Here is a 20,390-nt window from a genome sequence, read left to right as displayed (position 1 = left end):
CGCTGTCTCTTTCTACAGCCTCCCAAAGTCCAATCCTATCTGCCTGGGCTGCTGAGTAGAGCTGGAGCCCAGCTCAGCAGTTGCGAACGTCCAGGGATTCCTCCCACCCCAAAGGTGCCACGACCAAAAGCTCTTGCTGCTCTTCAAGTAGCCACGCAACCCCATTCACAGCCCCACAAACGCTGCCGCTGTCTCTTTCTACAGCCTCCCAAAGTCCAATCCAATCTGCCTGGGCTGCTTAGTAGAGCCGGAGCCAGGCTCAGCAATTGCGAACGTCCAGGGATTCCTCCCACCCCAAAGCTGCCACGACCAAAAGCTCTTGCTGCTCTTCAAGTAGCCACGCAACCCCATTCACAGCCCCACAAACGCTGCCGCTGTCTCTTTCTACAGCCTCCCAAAGTCCAATCCAATCTGCCTGGGCTGCTGAACTGAAGACAGTCTCAGCAGTTGCGAACGTCCAGGGATTCCTCCCACCCCAAAGGTGCCACGACCAAAAGCTCTTGCTGCTCTTCAAGTAGCCACGCTACTCCATTCACAGCCCCACAAACGCTGCCGCTGTCTCTTTCTACAGCCTCCCAAAGTCCAATCCTATCTGCCTGGGCTGCTGAGTAGCGCTGGAGCCAGGCTCAGCAATTGCGAACGTCTAGGGATTCCTCCCACCCCAAAGCTGCCATGACCCAAAGCTCTTGCTTCTCCTCAAGTAGCCATGCAACCCCATTCACAGCCCCACAAACGCTGCCGCTGTCTCTTTCTACAGCCTCCCAAAGTCCACTCCCTTCTGCCTGGGCTGCTGACTAGAGCTGGAGCCCAGCTGAGCAGTTGCGAAAGTCCAGGGATTCCTCCCACCATAAAGGTGCCACGACCAAAAGCTCTTGCTGCTCTTCAAGTAGCCACGCAACCCCATTCACAGCCCCACAAACGCTGCCGCTGTCTCTTTCTACAGCCTCCCAAAGTCCAATCCAATCTGCCTGGGCTGCTTAGTAGAGCCGGAGCCAGGCTCAGCAATTGCGAACGTCCAGGGATTCCTCCCACCCCAAAGCTGCCACGACCAAAAGCTCTTGCTGCTCTTCAAGTAGCCACGCAACCCCATTCACAGCCCCACAAACGCTGCCGCTGTCTCTTTCTACAGCCTCCCAAAGTCCAATCCAATCTGCCTGGGCTGTTGAGTAGAGCTGGAGCCAGGCTAAGCAATTGCGAACGTCCAGGGATTCCTCCCACCCCAAAGGTGCCACGACCAAAAGCTCTTGCTGCTCTTCAAGTAGCCACGCAACCCCATTCACAGCCCCACAAACGCTGCCGCTGTCTCTTTCTACAGCCTCCCAAAGTCCAATCCTATCTGCCTGGGCTGCTGAGCCGAAGTCAGGCTCAGAAGTTGCGAACGTCCAGGGATTCCTCCCACCCCAAAGCTGCCACGACCAAAAGCTCTTGCTGCTCTTCAAGTAGCCACGCAACCCCATTCACAGCCCCACAAACGCTGCCGCTGTCTCTTTCTACAGCCTCCCAAAGTCCAATCCAATCTGCCTGGGCTGCTGAGTAGAGCCGGAGCCAGGCTCAGCAGTTGGGAACGTCCAGGGATTCCTCCCACCCCAAAGCTGCCACGACCAAAAGCTCTTGCTGCTCTTCAAGTAGCCACGCAACCCCATTCACAGCCCCACAAACGCTGCCGCTGTCTCTTTCTACAGCCTCCCAAAGTCCAATCCTATCTGCCTGGGCTGCTGAGTAGCGCTGGAGCCAGGCTCATCAATTGTGAACGTCCAGGGATTCCTCCCACCCCAAAGGTGCCACGACCAAAAGCTCTTGCTGCTCTTCAAGTAGCCACGCAACCCCATTCACAGCCCCACAAACGCTGCCGCTGTCTCTTTCTACAGCCTCCCAAAGTCCAATCCAATCTGCCTGGGCTGCTGAGCCGAAGTCAGGCTCAGCAGTTGCGAACGTCCAGGGATTCCTCCCACCCCAAAGCTGCCACGACCAAAAGCTCTTGCTGCTCTTCAAGTAGCAAAGCAACCCCATTCACAGCCCCACAAACGCTGCCGCTGTCTCTTTCTACAGCCTCCCAAAGTCCAATCCTATCTGCCTGGGCTGCTGAGTAGCGCTGGAGCCAGGCTCAGCAATTGCGAACGTCTAGGGATTCCTCCCACCCCAAAGCTGCCATGACCAAAAGCTCTTGCTGCTCTTCAAGTAGCCACGCAACCCCATTCACAGCCCCACAAACGCTGCCGCTGTCTCTTTCTACAGCCTCCCAAAGTCCAATCCAATCTGCCTGGGCTGCTGAGTACTGGAGCCAGGCTCAGCAGTTGCGAACGTCCAGGGATTCCTCCCACCCCAAAGGTGCCACGACCAAAAGCTCTTGCTGCTCTTCAAGTAGCCACGCAACCCCATTCACAGCCCCACAAACGCTGCCGCTGTCTCTTTCTACAGCCTCCCAAAGTCCAATCCAATCTGCCTGGGCTGCTGAGTAGAGCTGGAGCCAGGCTAAGCAGTTGCGAACGTCCAGGGATTCCTCCCACCCCAAAGGTGCCACGACCAAAAGCTCTTGCTGCTCTTCAAGTAGCCACGCAACCCCATTCACAGCCCCACAAACGCTGCCGCTGTCTCTTTCTACAGCCTCCCAAAGTCCAATCCAATCTGCCTGGGCTGCTGAGTACTGGAGCCAGGCTCAGCAGTTGCGAACGTCCAGGGATTCCTCCCACCCCAAAGGTGCCACGACCAAAAGCTCTTGCTGCTCTTCAAGTAGCCACGCAACCCCATTCACAGCCCCACAAACGCTGCCGCTGTCTCTTTCTACAGCCTCCCAAAGTCCAATCCAATCTGCCTGGGCTGCTGAGTAGAGCTGGAGCCAGGCTCAGCAATTGCGAACGTCCAGGGATTCCTCCCACCCCAAAGCTGCCACGACCAAAAGCTCTTGCTGCTCTTCAAGTAGCCACGCAACCCCATTCACAGCCCCACAAACGCTGCCGCTGTCTCTTTCTACAGCCTCCCAAAGTCCAATCCTATCTGCCTGGGCCGCTGAGTAGGGCCGGAGCCAGGCTCAGCAGTTGCGAACGTCCAGGGATTCCTATCACCCCAAAGGTGCCACGACCAAAAGCTCTTGCTGCTCTTCAAGTAGCCACGCAACCCCATTCACAGCCCCACAAATGCTGCCGCTGTCTCTTTCTACAGCCTCCCAAAGTCCAATCCGATCTGCCTGGGCTGCTGAACCGAAGCCAGGCTCAGCAGTTGTGAACGTCCAGGGATTCCTCCCACCCCAAAGCTGCCACGACCAAAAGCTCTTGCTGCTCTTCAAGTAGCCACGCAACCCCATTCACAGCCCCACAAACGCTGCCGCTGTCTCTTTCTACAGCCTCCCAAAGTCCAATCCAATCTGCCTGGGCTGCTGAGTAGAGCCGGAGCCAGGCTCAGCAATTGCGAACGTCCAGGGATTCCTCCCACCCCAAAGGTGCCACGACCAAAAGCTCTTGCTGCTCTTCAAGTAGCCACGCAACCCCATTCACAGCCCCACAAACGCTGCCGCTGTCTCTTTCTACAGCCTCCCAAAGTCCAATCCTATCTGCCTGGGCTGCTGAGTAGCGCTGGAGCCAGGCTCAGCAATTGGGAACGTCTAGGGATTCCTCCCACCCCAAAGCTGCCATGACCCAAAGCTCTTGCTTCTCCTCAAGTAGCCATGCAACCCCATTCACAGCCCCACAAACGCTGCCGCTGTCTCTTTCTACAGCCTCCCAAAGTCCAATCCTACCTGCCTGGGCTGCTGAGCCGAAGTCAGGCTCAGAAGTTGCGAACGTCCAGGGATTCCTCCCACCCCAAAGGTGCCACGACCAAAAGCTCTTGCTGCTCTTCAAGTAGCAAAGCAACCCCATTCACAGCCCCACAAACGCTGCCGCTGTCTCTTTCTACAGCCTCCCAAAGTCCAATCCAATCTGCCTGGGCTGCTGAGTAGAGCTGGAGCCAGGCTCAGCAATTGCGAACGTCCAGGGATTCCTCCCACCCCAAAGGTGCCACGACCAAAAGCTCTTGCTGCTCTTCAAGTAGCCACGCAACCCCATTCACAGCCCCACAAACGCTGCCGCTGTCTCTTTCTACAGCCTCCCAAAGTCCAATCCAATCTGCCTGGGCTGCTGAGTAGAGCTGGAGCCAGGCTCAGCAGTTGCGAACGTCCAGGGATTCCTCCCACCCCAAAGGTGCCACGACCAAAAGCTCTTGCTGCTCTTCAAGTAGCCACGCAACCCCATTCACAGCCCCACAAACGCTGCCGCTGTCTCTTTCTACAGCCTCCCAAAGTCCAATCCTATCTGCCTGGGCCGCTGAGTAGAGCCGGAGCCAGGCTCAGCAGTTGCGAACGTCCAGGGATTCCTCCCACCCCAAAGCTGCCACGACCAAAAGCTCTTGCTGCTCTTCAAGTAGCCACGCAACCCCATTCACAGCCCCACAAACGCTGCCGCTGTCTCTTTCTACAGCCTCCCAAAGTCCAATCCAATCTGCCTGGGCTGCTGAGTAGAGCTGGAGCCAGGCTAAGCAGTTGCGAACGTCCAGGGATTCCTCCCACCCCAAAGCTGCCACGACCAAAAGCTCTTGCTGCTCTTCAAGTAGCCACGCAACCCCATTCACAGCCCCACAAACGCTGCCGCTGTCTCTTTCTACAGCCTCCCAAAGTCCAATCCAATCTGCCTGGGCTGCTGAGTACTGGAGCCGGGCTCAGCAGTTGCGAACGTCCAGGGATTCCTCCCACCCCAAAGGTGCCACGACCAAAAGCTCTTGCTGCTCTTCAAGTAGCCACGCAACCCCATTCACAGCCCCACAAACGCTGCCGCTGTCTCTTTCTACAGCCTCCCAAAGTCCAATCCAATCTGCCTGGGCTGCTGAGTAGAGCCGGAGCCAGGCTCAGCAGTTGCGAACGTCCAGGGATTCCTCCCACCCCAAAGGTGCCACGACCAAAAGCTCTTGCTGCTCTTCAAGTAGCAAAGCAACCCCATTCACAGCCCCACAAACGCTGCCGCTGTCTCTTTCTACAGCCTCCCAAAGTCCAATCCTATCTGCCTGGGCTGCTTAGTAGAGCCGGAGCCAGGCTCAGCAGTTGGGAACGTCCAGGGATTCCTCCCACCCCAAAGCTGCCACGACCAAAAGCTCTTGCTGCTCGTCAAGTAGCCATGCAACCCCATTCACATACCCACAAACGCTGCCGCTGTCTCTTTCTACAGCCTCCCAAAGTCCAATCCTATCTGCCTGGGCTGCTGACTAGAGCTGGAGCCCAGCTGAGCAGTTGCGAAAGTCCAGGGATTCCTCCCACCCCAAAGGTGCCACGACCAAAAGCTCTTGCTGCTCTTCAAGTAGCCACGCAACCCCATTCACAGCCCCACAAACGCTGCCGCTGTCTCTTTCTACAGCCTCCCAAAGTCCAATCCAATCTGCCTGGGCTGCTTAGTAGCGCTGGAGCCAGGCTCATCAATTGGGAACGTCTAGGGATTCCTCCCACCCCAAAGCTGCCATGACCAAAAGCTCTTGCTGCTCTTCAAGTGGCCACGCATCCCCATTCACAGCCCCACAAACGCTGCCGCTGTCTCTTTCTACAGCCTCCCAAAGTCCAATCCAATCTGCCTGGGCTGCTTAGTAGAGCCGGAGCCAGGCTCAGCAATTGCGAACGTCCAGGGATTCCTCCCACCCCAAAGGTGCCACGACCAAAAGCTCTTGCTGCTCTTCAAGTAGCCACGCAACCCCATTCACAGCCCCACAAACGCTGCCGCTGTCTCTTTCTACAGCCTCCCAAAGTCCAATCCTATCTGCCTGGGCTGCTGAACTGAAGACAGTCTCAGCAGTTGCGAACGTCCAGGGATTCCTCCCACCCCAAAGCTGCCACGACCAAAAGCTCTTGCTGCTCTTCAAGTAGCAAAGCAACCCCATTCACAGCCCCACAAACGCTGCCGCTGTCTCTTTCTACAGCCTCCCAAAGTCCAATCCTATCTGCCTGGGCTGCTGAGTAGCGCTGGAGCCAGGCTCAGCAATTGCGAACGTCTAGGGATTCCTCCCACCCCAAAGCTGCCACGACCAAAAGCTCTTGCTGCTCTTCAAGTAGCCACGCAACCCCATTCACAGCCCCACAAACGCTGCCGCTGTCTCTTTCTACAGCCTCCCAAAGTCCAATCCAATCTGCCTGGGCTGCTGAGCCAAAGCCAGGCTCAGCAGTTGCGAACGTCCAGGGATTCCTCCCACCCCAAAGGTGCCACGACCAAAAGCTCTTGCTGCTCTTCAAGTAGCCACGCAACCCCATTCACAGCCCCACAAACGCTGCCGCTGTCTCTTTCTACAGCCTCCCAAAGTCCAATCCAATCTGCCTGGGCTGCTGAGTAGAGCCGGAGCCAGGCTCAGCAGTTGCGAACGTCCAGGGATTCCTCCCACCCCAAAGGTGCCACGACCAAAAGCTCTTGCTGCTCTTCAAGTAGCCACGCTACTCCATTCACAGCCCCACAAACGCTGCCGCTGTCTCTTTCTACAGCCTCCCAAAGTCCAATCCTATCTGCCTGGGCTGCTGAGTAGCGCTGGAGCCAGGCTCAGCAATTGCGAACGTCTAGGGATTCCTCCCACCCCAAAGCTGCCATGACCCAAAGCTCTTGCTTCTCCTCAAGTAGCCATGCAACCCCATTCACAGCCCCACAAACGCTGCCGCTGTCTCTTTCTACAGCCTCCCAAAGTCCAATCCCTTCTGCCTGGGCTGCTGACTAGAGCTGGAGCCCAGCTGAGCAGTTGCGAACGTCCAGGGATTCCTCCCACCCCAAAGGTGCCACGACCAAAAGCTCTTGCTGCTCTTCAAGTAGCCACGCAACCCCATTCACAGCCCCACAAACGCTGCCGCTGTCTCTTTCTACAGCCTCCCAAAGTCCAATCCTATCTGCCTGGGCTGCTGAGTAGCGCTGGAGCCAGGCTCAGCAATTGGGAACGTCTAGGGATTCCTCCCACCCCAAAGCTGCCACGACCAAAAGCTCTTGCTGCTCTTCAAGTAGCCACGCAACCCCATTCACAGCCCCACAAACGCTGCCGCTGTCTCTTTCTACAGCCTCCCAAAGTCCAATCCAATCTGCCTGGGCTGCTGAACTGAAGACAGTCTCAGCAGTTGCGAACGTCCAGGGATTCCTCCCACCCCAAAGGTGCCACGACCAAAAGCTCTTGCTGCTCTTCAAGTAGCCACGCTACTCCATTCACAGCCCCACAAACGCTGCCGCTGTCTCTTTCTACAGCCTCCCAAAGTCCAATCCTATCTGCCTGGGCTGCTGAGTAGCGCTGGAGCCAGGCTCAGCAATTGGGAACGTCTAGGGATTCCTCCCACCCCAAAGCTGCCATGACCAAAAGCTCTTGCTGCTCTTCAAGTAGCCACGCAACCCCATTCACAGCCCCACAAACGCTGCCGCTGTCTCTTTCTACAGCCTCCCAAAGTCCAATCCAATCTGCCTGGGCTGCTGAGCCGAAGTCAGGCTCAGAAGTTGCGAACGTCCAGGGATTCCTCCCACCCCAAAGGTGCCACGACCAAAAGCTCTTGCTGCTCTTCAAGTAGCCACGCAACCCCATTCACAGCCCCACAAACGCTGCCGCTGTCTCTTTCTACAGCCTCCCAAAGTCCAATCCTATCTGCCTGGGCTGCTGAGTAGCGCTGGAGCCAGGCTCAGCAATTGGGAACGTCTAGGGATTCCTCCCACCCCAAAGCTGCCATGACCCAAAGCTCTTGCTGCTCTTCAAGTAGCCACGCAACCCCATTCACAGCCCCACAAACGCTGCCGCTGTCTCTTTCTACAGCCTCCCAAAGTCCAATCCAATCTGCCTGGGCTGCTGAGTAGAACTGGAGCCAGGCTCAGCAGTTGCGAACGTCCAGGGATTCCTCCCACCCCAAAGCTGCCACGACCAAAAGCTCTTGCTGCTCTTCAAGTAGCCACGCTACTCCATTCACAGCCCCACAAACGCTGCCGCTGTCTCTTTCTACAGCCTCCCAAAGTCCAATCCTATCTGCCTGGGCTGCTGAGTAGAGCTGGAGCCAGGCTCAGCAGTTGCGAACGTCCAGGGATTCCTCCCACCCCAAAGCTGCCACGACCAAAAGCTCTTGCTGCTCTTCAAGTAGCCACGCAACCCCATTCACAGCCCCACAAACGCTGCCGCTGTCTCTTTCTACAGCCTCCCAAAGTCCAATCCAATCTGCCTGGGCTGCTCAACTGGAGCCAGGCTCAGCAATTGCGAACGTCCAGGGATTCCTCCCACCCCAAAGCTGCCACGACCAAAAGCTCTTGCTGCTCTTCAAGTAGCCACGCAACCCCATTCACAGCCCCACAAACGCTGCCGCTGTCTCTTTCTACAGCCTCCCAAAGTCCAATCCAATCTGCCTGGGCTGCTGAGTACTGGAGCCAGGCTCAGCAGTTGCGAACGTCCAGGGATTCCTCCCACCCCAAAGCTGCCACGACCAAAAGCTCTTGCTGCTCTTCAAGTAGCCACGCAACCCCATTCACAGCCCCACAAACGCTGCCGCTGTCTCTTTCTACAGCCTCCCAAAGTCCAATCCTATCTGCCTGGGCTGCTGAGTAGCGCTGGAGCCAGGCTCAGCAGTTGCGAACGTCCAGGGATTCCTCCCACCCCAAAGCTGCCACGACCAAAAGCTCTTGCTGCTCTTCAAGTAGCCACGCAACCCCATTCACAGCCCCACAAACGCTGCCGCTGTCTCTTTCTACAGCCTCCCAAAGTCCAATCCAATCTGCCTGGGCTGCTGAACTGAAGCCAGTCTCAGCAGTTGCGAACGTCCAGGGATTCCTCCCACCCCAAAGGTGCCACGACCAAAAGCTCTTGCTGCTCTTCAAGTAGCCACGCAACCCCATTCACAGCCCCACAAACGCTGCCGCTGTCTCTTTCTACAGCCTCCCAAAGTCCAATCCTATCTGCCTGGGCTGCTGAGTAGCGCTGGAGCCAGGCTCAGCAATTGCGAACGTCTAGGGATTCCTCCCACCCCAAAGCTGCCATGACCCAAAGCTCTTGCTTCTCCTCAAGTAGCCATGCAACCCCATTCACAGCCCCACAAACGCTGCCGCTGTCTCTTTCTACAGCCTCCCAAAGTCCAATCCAATCTGCCTGGGCTGCTGAACTGAAGACAGGCTCAGCAGTTGCGAACGTCCAGGGATTCCTCCCACCCCAAAGGTGCCACGACCAAAAGCTCTTGCTGCTCTTCAAGTAGCCACGCTACTCCATTCACAGCCCCACAAACGCTGCCGCTGTCTCTTTCTACAGCCTCCCAAAGTCCAATCCAACCTGCCTGGGCTGCTGAACTGGAGCCAGTCTCAGCAGTTGCGAACGTCCAGGGATTCCTCCCACCCCAAAGCTGCCACGACCAAAAGCTCTTGCTGCTCTTCAAGTAGCCACGCTACTCCATTCACAGCCCCACAAACGCTGCCGCTGTCTCTTTCTACAGCCTCCCAAAGTCCAATCCAATCTGCCTGGGCTGCTGAGTAGAGCCGGAGCCAGGCTCAGCAGTTGCGAACGTCCAGGGATTCCTCCCACCCCAAAGGTGCCACGACCAAAAGCTCTTGCTGCTCTTCAAGTAGCCACGCTACTCCATTCACAGCCCCACAAACGCTGCCGCTGTCTCTTTCTACAGCCTCCCAAAGTCCAATCCTATCTGCCTGGGCTGCTGAGTAGCGCTGGAGCCAGGCTCAGCAATTGCGAACGTCTAGGGATTCCTCCCACCCCAAAGCTGCCATGACCCAAAGCTCTTGCTTCTCCTCAAGTAGCCATGCAACCCCATTCACAGCCCCACAAACGCTGCCGCTGTCTCTTTCTACAGCCTCCCAAAGTCCAATCCAATCTGCCTGGGCTGCTGAGTACTGGAGCCAGGCTCAGCAGTTGCGAACGTCCAGGGATTCCTCCCACCCCAAAGGTGCCACGACCAAAAGCTCTTGCTGCTCTTCAAGTAGCCACGCTACCCCATTCACAGCCCCACAAACGCTGCCGCTGTCTCTTTCTACAGCCTCCCAAAGTCCAATCCAATCTGCCTGGGCTGCTGAGTAGAGCCGGAGCCAGGCTCAGCAATTGCGAACGTCCAGGGATTCCTCCCACCCCAAAGGTGCCACGACCAAAAGCTCTTGCTGCTCTTCAAGTAGCCACGCAACCCCATTCACAGCCCCACAAACGCTGCCGCTGTCTCTTTCTACAGCCTCCCAAAGTCCAATCCTATCTGCCTGGGCTGCTGAGTAGCGCTGGAGCCAGGCTCATCAATTGGAAACGTCTAGGGATTACTCCCACCCCAAAGCTGCCATGACCAAAAGCTCTTGCTGCTCTTCAAGTAGCCACGCAACCCCATTCACAGCCCCACAAACGCTGCCGCTGTCTCTTTCTACAGCCTCCCAAAGTCCAATCCAATCTGCCTGGGCTGCTGAACTGAAGACAGTCTCAGCAGTTGCGAACGTCCAGGGATTCCTCCCACCCCAAAGGTGCCACGACCAAAAGCTCTTGCTGCTCTTCAAGTAGCCACGCTACTCCATTCACAGCCCCACAAACGCTGCCGCTGTCTCTTTCTACAGCCTCCCAAAGTCCAATCCTATCTGCCTGGGCTGCTGAGTAGCGCTGGAGCCAGGCTCAGCAATTGCGAACGTCTAGGGATTCCTCCCACCCCAAAGCTGCCACGACCAAAAGCTCTTGCTGCTCTTCAAGTAGCCACGCAACCCCATTCACAGCCCCACAAACGCTGCCGCTGTCTCTTTCTACAGCCTCCCAAAGTCCAATCCAATCTGCCTGGGCTGCTGAGCCGGAGTCAGGCTCAGAAGTTGCGAACGTCCAGGGATTCCTCCCACCCCAAAGCTGCCACGACCAAAAGCTCTTGCTGCTCTTCAAGTAGCCACGCAACCCCATTCACAGCCCCACAAACGCTGCCGCTGTCTCTTTCTACAGCCTCCCAAAGTCCAATCCAATCTGCCTGGGCTGCTGCACGGAAGACAGTCTCAGCAGTTGCGAACGTCCAGGGATTCCTCCAACCCCAAAGCTGCCACGACCAAAAGCTCTTGCTGCTCTTCAAGTAGCAAAGCAGCCCCATTCACAGCCCCACAAACGCTGCCGCTGTCTCTTTCTACAGCCTCCCAAAGTCCAATCCAATCTGCCTGGGCTGCTTAGTAGAGCCGGAGCCAGGCTCAGCAATTGCGAACGTCCAGGGATTCCTCCCACCCCAAAGCTGCCACGACCAAAAGCTCTTGCTGCTCTTCAAGTAGCAAAGCAGCCCCATTCACAGCCCCACAAACGCTGCCGCTGTCTCTTTCTACAGCCTCCCAAAGTCCAATCCTATCTGCCTGGGCTGCTGAGTAGCGCTGGAGCCAGGCTCATCAGTTGTGAACGTCCAGGGATTCCTCCCACCCCAAAGCTGCCACGACCAAAAGCTCTTGCTGCTCTTCAAGTAGCCACGCAACCCCATTCACAGCCCCACAAACGCTGCCGCTGTCTCTTTCTACAGCCTCCCAAAGTCCAATCCAATCTGCCTGGGCTGCTGAGTCGGAGCCAGGCTCAGCAATTGCGAACGTCCAGGGATTCCTCCCACCCCAAAGCTGCCACGACCAAAAGCTCTTGCTGCTCTTCAAGTAGCCACGCAACCCCATTCACAGCCCCACAAACGCTGCCGCTGTCTCTTTCTACAGCCTCCCAAAGTCCAATCCAATCTGCCTGGGCTGCTGAACTGAAGACAGTCTCAGCAGTTGCGAACGTCCAGGGATTCCTCCCACCCCAAAGCTGCCACGACCAAAAGCTCTTGCTGCTCTTCAAGTAGCAAAGCAACCCCATTCACAGCCCCACAAACGCTGCCGCTGTCTCTTTCTACAGCCTCCCAAAGTCCAATCCTATCTGCCTGGGCTGCTGAGTAGCGCTGAAGACAGTCTCAGCAGTTGCGAACGTCCAGGGATTCCTCCCACCCCAAAGCTGCCACGACCAAAAGCTCTTGCTGCTCTTCAAGTAGCCACGCTACTCCATTCACAGCCCCACAAACGCTGCCGCTGTCTCTTTCTACAGCCTCCCAAAGTCCAATCCAATCTGCCTGGGCTGCTGAACTGGAGCCAGGCTCAGCAGTTGCGAACGTCCAGGGATTCCTCCCACCCCAAAGGTGCCACGACCAAAAGCTCTTGCTGCTCTTCAAGTAGCCATGCAACCCCATTCACAGCCCCACAAACGCTGCCGCTGTCTCTTTCTACAGCCTCCCAAAGTCCAATCCTATCTGCCTGGGCTGCTGAGTAGCGCTGGAGCCAGGCTCAGCAATTGCGAACGTCTAGGGATTCCTCCCACCCCAAAGCTGCCATGACCCAAAGCTCTTGCTTCTCCTCAAGTAGCCATGCAACCCCATTCACAGCCCCACAAACGCTGCCGCTGTCTCTTTCTACAGCCTCCCAAAGTCCAATCCAATCTGCCTGGGCTGCTGAGTAGAGCCGGAGCCAGGCTCAGCAGTTGCGAACGTCCAGGGATTCCTCCCACCCCAAAGGTGCCACGACCAAAAGCTCTTGCTGCTCTTCAAGTAGCCACGCAACCCCATTCACAGCCCCACAAACGCTGCCGCTGTCTCTTTCTACAGCCTCCCAAAGTCCAATCCAATCTGCCTGGGCTGCTGAACTGGAGACAGTCTCAGCAATTGCGAACGTCCAGGGATTCCTCCAACCCCAAAGCTGCCACGACCAAAAGCTCTTGCTGCTCTTCAAGTAGCCACGCAACCCCATTCACAGCCCCACAAACGCTGCCGCTGTCTCTTTCTACAGCCTCCCAAAGTCCAATCCAATCTGCCTGGGCTGCTGAGTAGAGCCGGAGCCAGGCTCAGCAGTTGGGAACGTCCAGGGATTCCTCCCACCCCAAAGGTGCCACGACCAAAAGCTCTTGCTGCTCTTCAAGTAGCAAAGCAACCCCATTCACAGCCCCACAAACGCTGCCGCTGTCTCTTTCTACAGCCTCCCAAAGTCCAATCCTATCTGCCTGGGCTGCTGAGTAGCGCTGGAGCCAGGCTCAGCAATTGCGAACGTCTAGGGATTCCTCCCACCCCAAAGCTGCCATGACCCAAAGCTCTTGCTTCTCCTCAAGTAGCCATGCAACCCCATTCACAGCCCCACAAACGCTGCCGCTGTCTCTTTCTACAGCCTCCCAAAGTCCAATCCAATCTGCCTGGGCTGCTGAGTAGCGCTGGAGCCAGGCTCAGCAGTTGCGAACGTCCAGGGATTCCTCCCACCCCAAAGGTGCCACGACCAAAAGCTCTTGCTGCTCTTCAAGTAGCCACGCAACCCCATTCACAGCCCCACAAACGCTGCCGCTGTCTCTTTCTACAGCCTCCCAAAGTCCAATCCAATCTGCCTGGGCTGCTGAGTAGAGCTGGAGCCAGGCTCAGCAGTTGCGAACGTCCAGGGATTCCTCCCACCCCAAAGGTGCCACGACCAAAAGCTCTTGCTGCTCTTCAAGTAGCCACGCAACCCCATTCACAGCCCCACAAACGCTGCCGCTGTCTCTTTCTACAGCCTCCCAAAGTCCAATCCTATCTGCCTGGGCTGCTGAGTAGAGCTGGAGCCCGGCTCAGCAGTTGCGAACGTCCAGGGATTCCTCCCACCCCAAAGGTGCCACGACCAAAAGCTCTTGCTGCTCTTCAAGTAGCCACGCAACCCCATTCACAGCCCCACAAACGCTGCCGCTGTCTCTTTCTACAGCCTCCCAAAGTCCAATCCTATCTGCCTGGGCTGCTGAGTAGCGCTGGAGCCAGGCTCAGCAATTGCGAACGTCTAGGGATTCCTCCCACCCCAAAGCTGCCATGACCAAAAGCTCTTGCTGCTCTTCAAGTAGCCACGCAACCCCATTCACAGCCCCACAAACGCTGCCGCTGTCTCTTTCTACAGCCTCCCAAAGTCCAATCCAATCTGCCTGGGCTGCTGAGTAGAGCCGGAGCCAGGCTCAGCAATTGCGAACGTCCAGGGATTCCTCCCACCCCAAAGCTGCCACGACCAAAAGCTCTTGCTGCTCTTCAAGTAGCCACGCAACCCCATTCACAGCCCCACAAACGCTGCCGCTGTCTCTTTCTACAGCCTCCCAAAGTCCAATCCAATCTGCCTGGGCTGCTGAGTAGCGCTGGAGCCAGGCTCAGCAATTGGGAACGTCTAGGGATTCCTCCCACCCCAAAGCTGCCATGACCCAAAGCTCTTGCTGCTCTTCAAGTAGCCACGCAACCCCATTCACAGCCCCACAAACGCTGCCGCTGTCTCTTTCTACAGCCTCCCAAAGTCCAATCCAATCTGCCTGGGCTCTTAGTAGAGCCGGAGCCAGGCTCAGCAGTTGGGAACGTCCAGGGATTCCTCCCACCCCAAAGGTGAAACGACCAAAAGCTCTTGCTGCTCTTCAAGTAGCCACGCAACCCCATTCACAGCCCCACAAACGCTGCCGCTGTCTCTTTCTACAGCCTCCCAAAGTCCAATCCTATCTGCCTGGGCTGCTGAGTAGAGCCGGAGCCAGGCTCAGCAGTTGCGAACGTCCAGGGATTCCTCCCACCCCAAAGCTGCCACGACCAAAAGCTCTTGCTGCTCTTCAAGTAGCCACGCAACCCCATTCACAGCCCCACAAACGCTGCCGCTGTCTCTTTCTACAGCCTCCCAAAGTCCAATCCAATCTGCCTGGGCTGCTGAGTAGCGCTGGAGCCAGGCTCAGCAGTTGCGAACGTCCAGGGATTCCTCCCACCCCAAAGCTGCCACGACCAAAAGCTCTTGCTGCTCTTCAAGTAGCAAAGCAGCCCCATTCACAGCCCCACAAACGCTGCCGCTGTCTCTTTCTACAGCCTCCCAAAGTCCAATCCTATCTGCCTGGGCTGCTGAGTAGCGCTGGAGCCAGGCTCATCAATTGTGAACGTCTAGGGATTCCTCCCACCCCAAAGCTGCCACGACCAAAAGCTCTTGCTGCTCTTCAAGTAGCCACGCAACCCCATTCACAGCCCCACAAACGCTGCCGCTGTCTCTTTCTACAGCCTCCCAAAGTCCAATCCTATCTGCCTGGGCTGCTGAGCCGAAGTCAGGCTCAGCAGTTGCGAACGTCCAGGGATTCCTCCCACCCCAAAGGTGCCACGACCAAAAGCTCTTGCTGCTCTTCAAGTAGCCACGCAACCCCATTCACAGCCCCACAAACGCTGCCGCTGTCTCTTTCTACAGCCTCCCAAAGTCCAATCCTATCTGCCTGGGCTGCTTAGTAGAGCCGGAGCCAGGCTCAGCAGTTGCGAACGTCCAGGGATTCCTCCCACCCCAAAGGTGCCACGACCAAAAGCTCTTGCTGCTCTTCAAGTAGCCATGCAACCCCATTCACAGCCCCACAAACGCTGCCGCTGTCTCTTTCTACAGCCTCCCAAAGTCCAATCCTATCTGCCTGGGCTGCTGACTAGAGCTGGAGCCCAGCTGAGCAGTTGCGAAAGTCCAGGGATTCCTCCCACCATAAAGGTGCCACGACCAAAAGCTCTTGCTGCTCTTCAAGTAGCCACGCAACCCCATTCACAGCCCCACAAACGCTGCCGCTGTCTCTTTCTACAGCCTCCCAAAGTCCAATCCAATCTGCCTGGGGTGCTGAGCCGAAGTCAGGCTCAGAAGTTGCGAACGTCCAGGGATTCCTCCCACCCCAAAGCTGCCACGACCAAAAGCTCTTGCTGCTCTTCAAGTAGCCACGCAACCCCATTCACAGCCCCACAAACGCTGCCGCTGTCTCTTTCTACAGCCTCCCAAAGTCCAATCCTATCTGCCTGGGCTGCTGAACTGAAGCCAGGCTCAGCAGTTGCGAACGTCCAGGGATTCCTCCCACCCCAAAGGTGCCACGACCAAAAGCTCTTGCTGCTCTTCAAGTAGCCACGCAACCCCATTCACAGCCCCACAAACGCTGCCGCTGTCTCTTTCTACAGCCTCCCAAAGTCCAATCCAATCTGCCTGGGCTGCTGAGTAGAGCTGGAGCCAGGCTCAGCAGTTGCGAACGTCCAGGGATTCCTCCCACCCCAAAGCTGCCACGACCAAAAGCTCTTGCTGCTCTTCAAGTAGCCACGCAACCCCATTCACAGCCCCACAAACGCTGCCGCTGTCTCTTTCTACAGCCTCCCAAAGTCCAATCCAATCTGCCTGGGCTGCTGAGTAGAGCTGGAGCCAGGCTCAGCAGTTGCGAACGTCCAGGGATTCCTCCCACCCCAAAGGTGCCACGACCAAAAGCTCTTGCTGCTCTTCAAGTAGCCACGCAACCCCATTCACAGCCCCACAAACGCTGCCGCTGTCTCTTTCTACAGCCTCCCAAAGTCCAATCCAATCTGCCTGGGCTGCTTAGTAGAGCCGGAGCCAGGCTCAGCAGTTGGGAACGTCCAGGGATTCCTCCCACCCCAAAGCTGCCACGACCAAAAGCTCTTGCTGCTCTTCAAGTAGCCATGCAACCCCATTCACAGCCCCACAAACGCTGCCGCTGTCTCTTTCTACAGCCTCCCAAAGTCCAATCCAATCTGCCTGGGCTGCTGAGTAGAGCTGGAGCCAGGCTCAGCAGTTGCGAACGTCCAGGGATTCCTCCCACCCCAAAGGTGCCACGACCAAAAGCTCTTGCTGCTCTTCAAGTAGCCACGCAACCCCATTCACAGCCCCACAAACGCTGCCGCTGTCTCTTTCTACAGCCTCCCAAAGTCCAATCCTATCTGCCTGGGCTGCTTAGTAGAGCCGGAGCCAGGCTCAGCAATTGCGAACGTCCAGGGATTCCTCCCACCCCAAAGCTGCCACGACCAAAAGCTCTTGCTGCTCTTCAAGTAGCCATGCAACCCCATTCACAGCCCCACAAACGCTGCCGCTGTCTCTTTCTACAGCCTCCCAAAGTCCAATCCAATCTGCCTGGGCTGCTGAGTAGAGCTGGAGCCAGGCTCAGCAGTTGCGAACGTCCAGGGATTCCTCCCACCCCAAAGCTGCCACGACCAAAAGCTCTTGCTGCTCTTCAAGTAGCCACGCTACTCCATTCACAGCCCCACAAACGCTGCCGCTGTCTCTTTCTACAGCCTCCCAAAGTCCAATCCTATCTGCCTGGGCTGCTGAGTAGCGCTGGAGCCAGGCTCAGCAATTGCGAACGTCTAGGGATTCCTCCCACCCCAAAGCTGCCATGACCAAAAGCTCTTGCTGCTCTTCAAGTAGCCACGCAACCCCATTCACAGCCCCACAAACGCTGCCGCTGTCTCTTTCTACAGCCTCCCAAAGTCCAATCCAATCTGCCTGGGCTGCTGAGTAGAGCTGGAGCCAGGCTCAGCAATTGCGAACGTCCAGGGATTCCTCCCACCCCAAAGGTGCCACGACCAAAAGCTCTTGCTGCTCTTCAAGTAGCCACGCAACCCCATTCACAGCCCCACAAACGCTGCCGCTGTCTCTTTCTACAGCCTCCCAAAGTCCAATCCTATCTGCCTGGGCTGCTGAGTAGAGCTGGAGCCCAGCTGAGCAGTTGCGAACGTCCAGGGATTCCTCCCACCCCAAAGCTGCCACGACCAAAAGCTCTTGCTGCTCTTCAAGTAGCCACGCAACCCCATTCACAGCCCCACAAACGCTGCCGCTGTCTCTTTCTACAGCCTCCCAAAGTCCAATCCTACCTGCCTGGGCTGCTGAGCCGAAGTCAGGCTCAGAAGTTGCGAACGTCCAGGGATTCCTCCCACCCCAAAGGTGCCACGACCAAAAGCTCTTGCTGCTCTTCAAGTAGCAAAGCAACCCCATTCACAGCCCCACAAACGCTGCCGCTGTCTCTTTCTACAGCCTCCCAAAGTCCAATCCAATCTGCCTGGGCTGCTGAACTGAAGACAGTCTCAGCAGTTGCGAACGTCCAGGGATTCCTCCCACCCCAAAGGTGCCACGACCAAAAGCTCTTGCTGCTCTTCAAGTAGCCACGCTACTCCATTCACAGCCCCACAAACGCTGCCGCTGTCTCTTTCTACAGCCTCCCAAAGTCCAATCCTATCTGCCTGGGCTGCTGAGTAGCGCTGGAGCCAGGCTCAGCAATTGCGAACGTCTAGGGATTCCTCCCACCCCAAAGCTGCCATGACCCAAAGCTCTTGCTTCTCCTCAAGTAGCCATGCAACCCCATTCACAGCCCCACAAACGCTGCCGCTGTCTCTTTCTACAGCCTCCCAAAGTCCAATCCAATCTGCCTGGGCTGCTGAGTAGCGCTGGAGCCAGGCTCAGCAGTTGCGAACGTCCAGGGATTCCTCCCACCCCAAAGGTGCCACGACCAAAAGCTCTTGCTGCTCTTCAAGTAGCCACGCCACCCCATTCACAGCCCCACAAACGCTGCCGCTGTCTCTTTCTACAGCCTCCCAAAGTCCAATCCTATCTGCCTGGGCTGCTGAGTAGCGCTGGAGCCAGGCTCAGCAATTGGAAACGTCTAGGGATTCCTCCCACCCCAAAGCTGCCATGACCAAAAGCTCTTGCTGCTCTTCAAGTAGCCACGCATCCCCATTCACAGCCCCACAAACGCTGCCGCTGTCTCTTTCTACAGCCTCCCAAAGTCCAATCCAATCTGCCTGGGCTGCTGAGTAGAGCTGGAGCCAGGCTCAGCAGTTGCGAACGTCCAGGGATTCCTCCCACCCCAAAGCTGCCACGACCAAAAGCTCTTGCTGCTCTTCAAGTAGCCACGCAACCCCATTCACAGCCCCACAAACGCTGCCGCTGTCTCTTTCTACAGCCTCCCAAAGTCCAATCCAATCTGCCTGGGCTGCTGAGTAGAGCTGGAGCCAGGCTCAGCAATTGCGAACGTCCAGGGATTCCTCCCACCCCAAAGCTGCCACGACCAAAAGCTCTTGCTGCTCTTCAAGTAGCAAAGCAACCCCATTCACAGCCCCACAAACGCTGCCGCTGTCTCTTTCTACAGCCTCCCAAAGTCCAATCCAATCTGCCTGGGCTGCTTAGTAGAGCCGGAGCCAGGCTCAGCAGTTGGGAACGTCCAGGGATTCCTCCCACCCCAAAGCTGCCACGACCAAAAGCTCTTGCTGCTCGTCAAGTAGCCATGCAACCCCATTCACAGCCCCACAAACGCTGCCGCTGTCTCTTTCTACAGCCTCCCAAAGTCCAATCCTATCTGCCTGGGCTGCTGAGTAGAGCCGGAGCCAGGCTCAGCAGTTGCGAACGTCCAGGGATTCCTCCCACCCCAAAGCTGCCACGACCAAAAGCTCTTGCTGCTCTTCAAGTAGCCACGCAACCCCATTCACAGCCCCACAAACGCTGCCGCTGTCTCTTTCTACAGCCTCCCAAAGTCCAATCCAATCTGCCTGGGCTGCTGAGTAGCGCTGGAGCCAGGCTCAGCAATTGGAAACGTCTAGGGATTCCTCCCACCCCAAAGCTGCCATGACCAAAAGCTCTTGCTGCTCTTCAAGTAGCCACGCATCCCCATTCACAGCCCCACAAACGCTGCCGCTGTCTCTTTCTACAGCCTCCCAAAGTCCAATCCAATCTGCCTGGGCTGCTGAACTGAAGACAGTCTCAGCAGTTGCGAACGTCCAGGGATTCCTCCCACCCCAAAGGTGCCACGACCAAAAGCTCTTGCTGCTCTTCAAGTAGCCACGCTACTCCATTCACAGCCCCACAAACGCTGCCGCTGTCTCTTTCTACAGCCTCCCAAAGTCCAATCCTATCTGCCTGGGCTGCTGAGTAGCGCTGGAGCCAGGCTCAGCAATTGGGAACGTCTAGGGATTCCTCCCACCCCAAAGCTGCCATGACCCAAAGCTCTTGCTTCTCCTCAAGTAGCCATGCAACCCCATTCACAGCCCCACAAACGCTGCCGCTGTCTCTTTCTACAGCCTCCCAAAGTCCAATCCAATCTGCCTGGGCTCTTAGTAGAGCCGGAGCCAGGCTCAGCAGTTGGGAACGTCCAGGGATTCCTCCCACCCCAAAGCTGCCACGACCAAAAGCTCTTGCTGCTCTTCAAGTAGCCACGCAACCCCATTCACAGCCCCACAAACGCTGCCGCTGTCTCTTTCTACAGCCTCCCAAAGTCCAATCCTATCTGCCTGGGCTGCTGACTAGAGCTGGAGCCCAGCTGAGCAGTTGCGAAAGTCCAGGGATTCCTCCCACCATAAAGGTGCCACGACCAAAAGCTCTTGCTGCTCTTCAAGTAGCCACGCAACCCCATTCACAGCCCCACAAACGCTGCCGCTGTCTCTTTCTACAGCCTCCCAAAGTCCAATCCAATCTGCCTGGGCTGCTTAGTAGAGCCGGAGCCAGGCTCAGCAGTTGCGAACGTCCAGGGATTCCTCCCACCCCAAAGCTGCCACGACCAAAAGCTCTTGCTGCTCTTCAAGTAGCCACGCAACCCCATTCACAGCCCCACAAACGCTGCCGCTGTCTCTTTCTACAGCCTCCCAAAGTCCAATCCAATCTGCCTGGGCTGCTGAACTGAAGACAGTCTCAGCAGTT

Source organism: Nipponia nippon, unplaced genomic scaffold (assembly GCF_047370975.1).
Source record: "Nipponia nippon isolate SJK-2023a ecotype South Korea unplaced genomic scaffold, ASM4737097v1 scaffold_5, whole genome shotgun sequence".
NCBI classification, from domain to species: domain Eukaryota; kingdom Metazoa; phylum Chordata; class Aves; order Pelecaniformes; family Threskiornithidae; genus Nipponia; species Nipponia nippon.
This window is presented reverse-complemented; position numbering follows the sequence as displayed.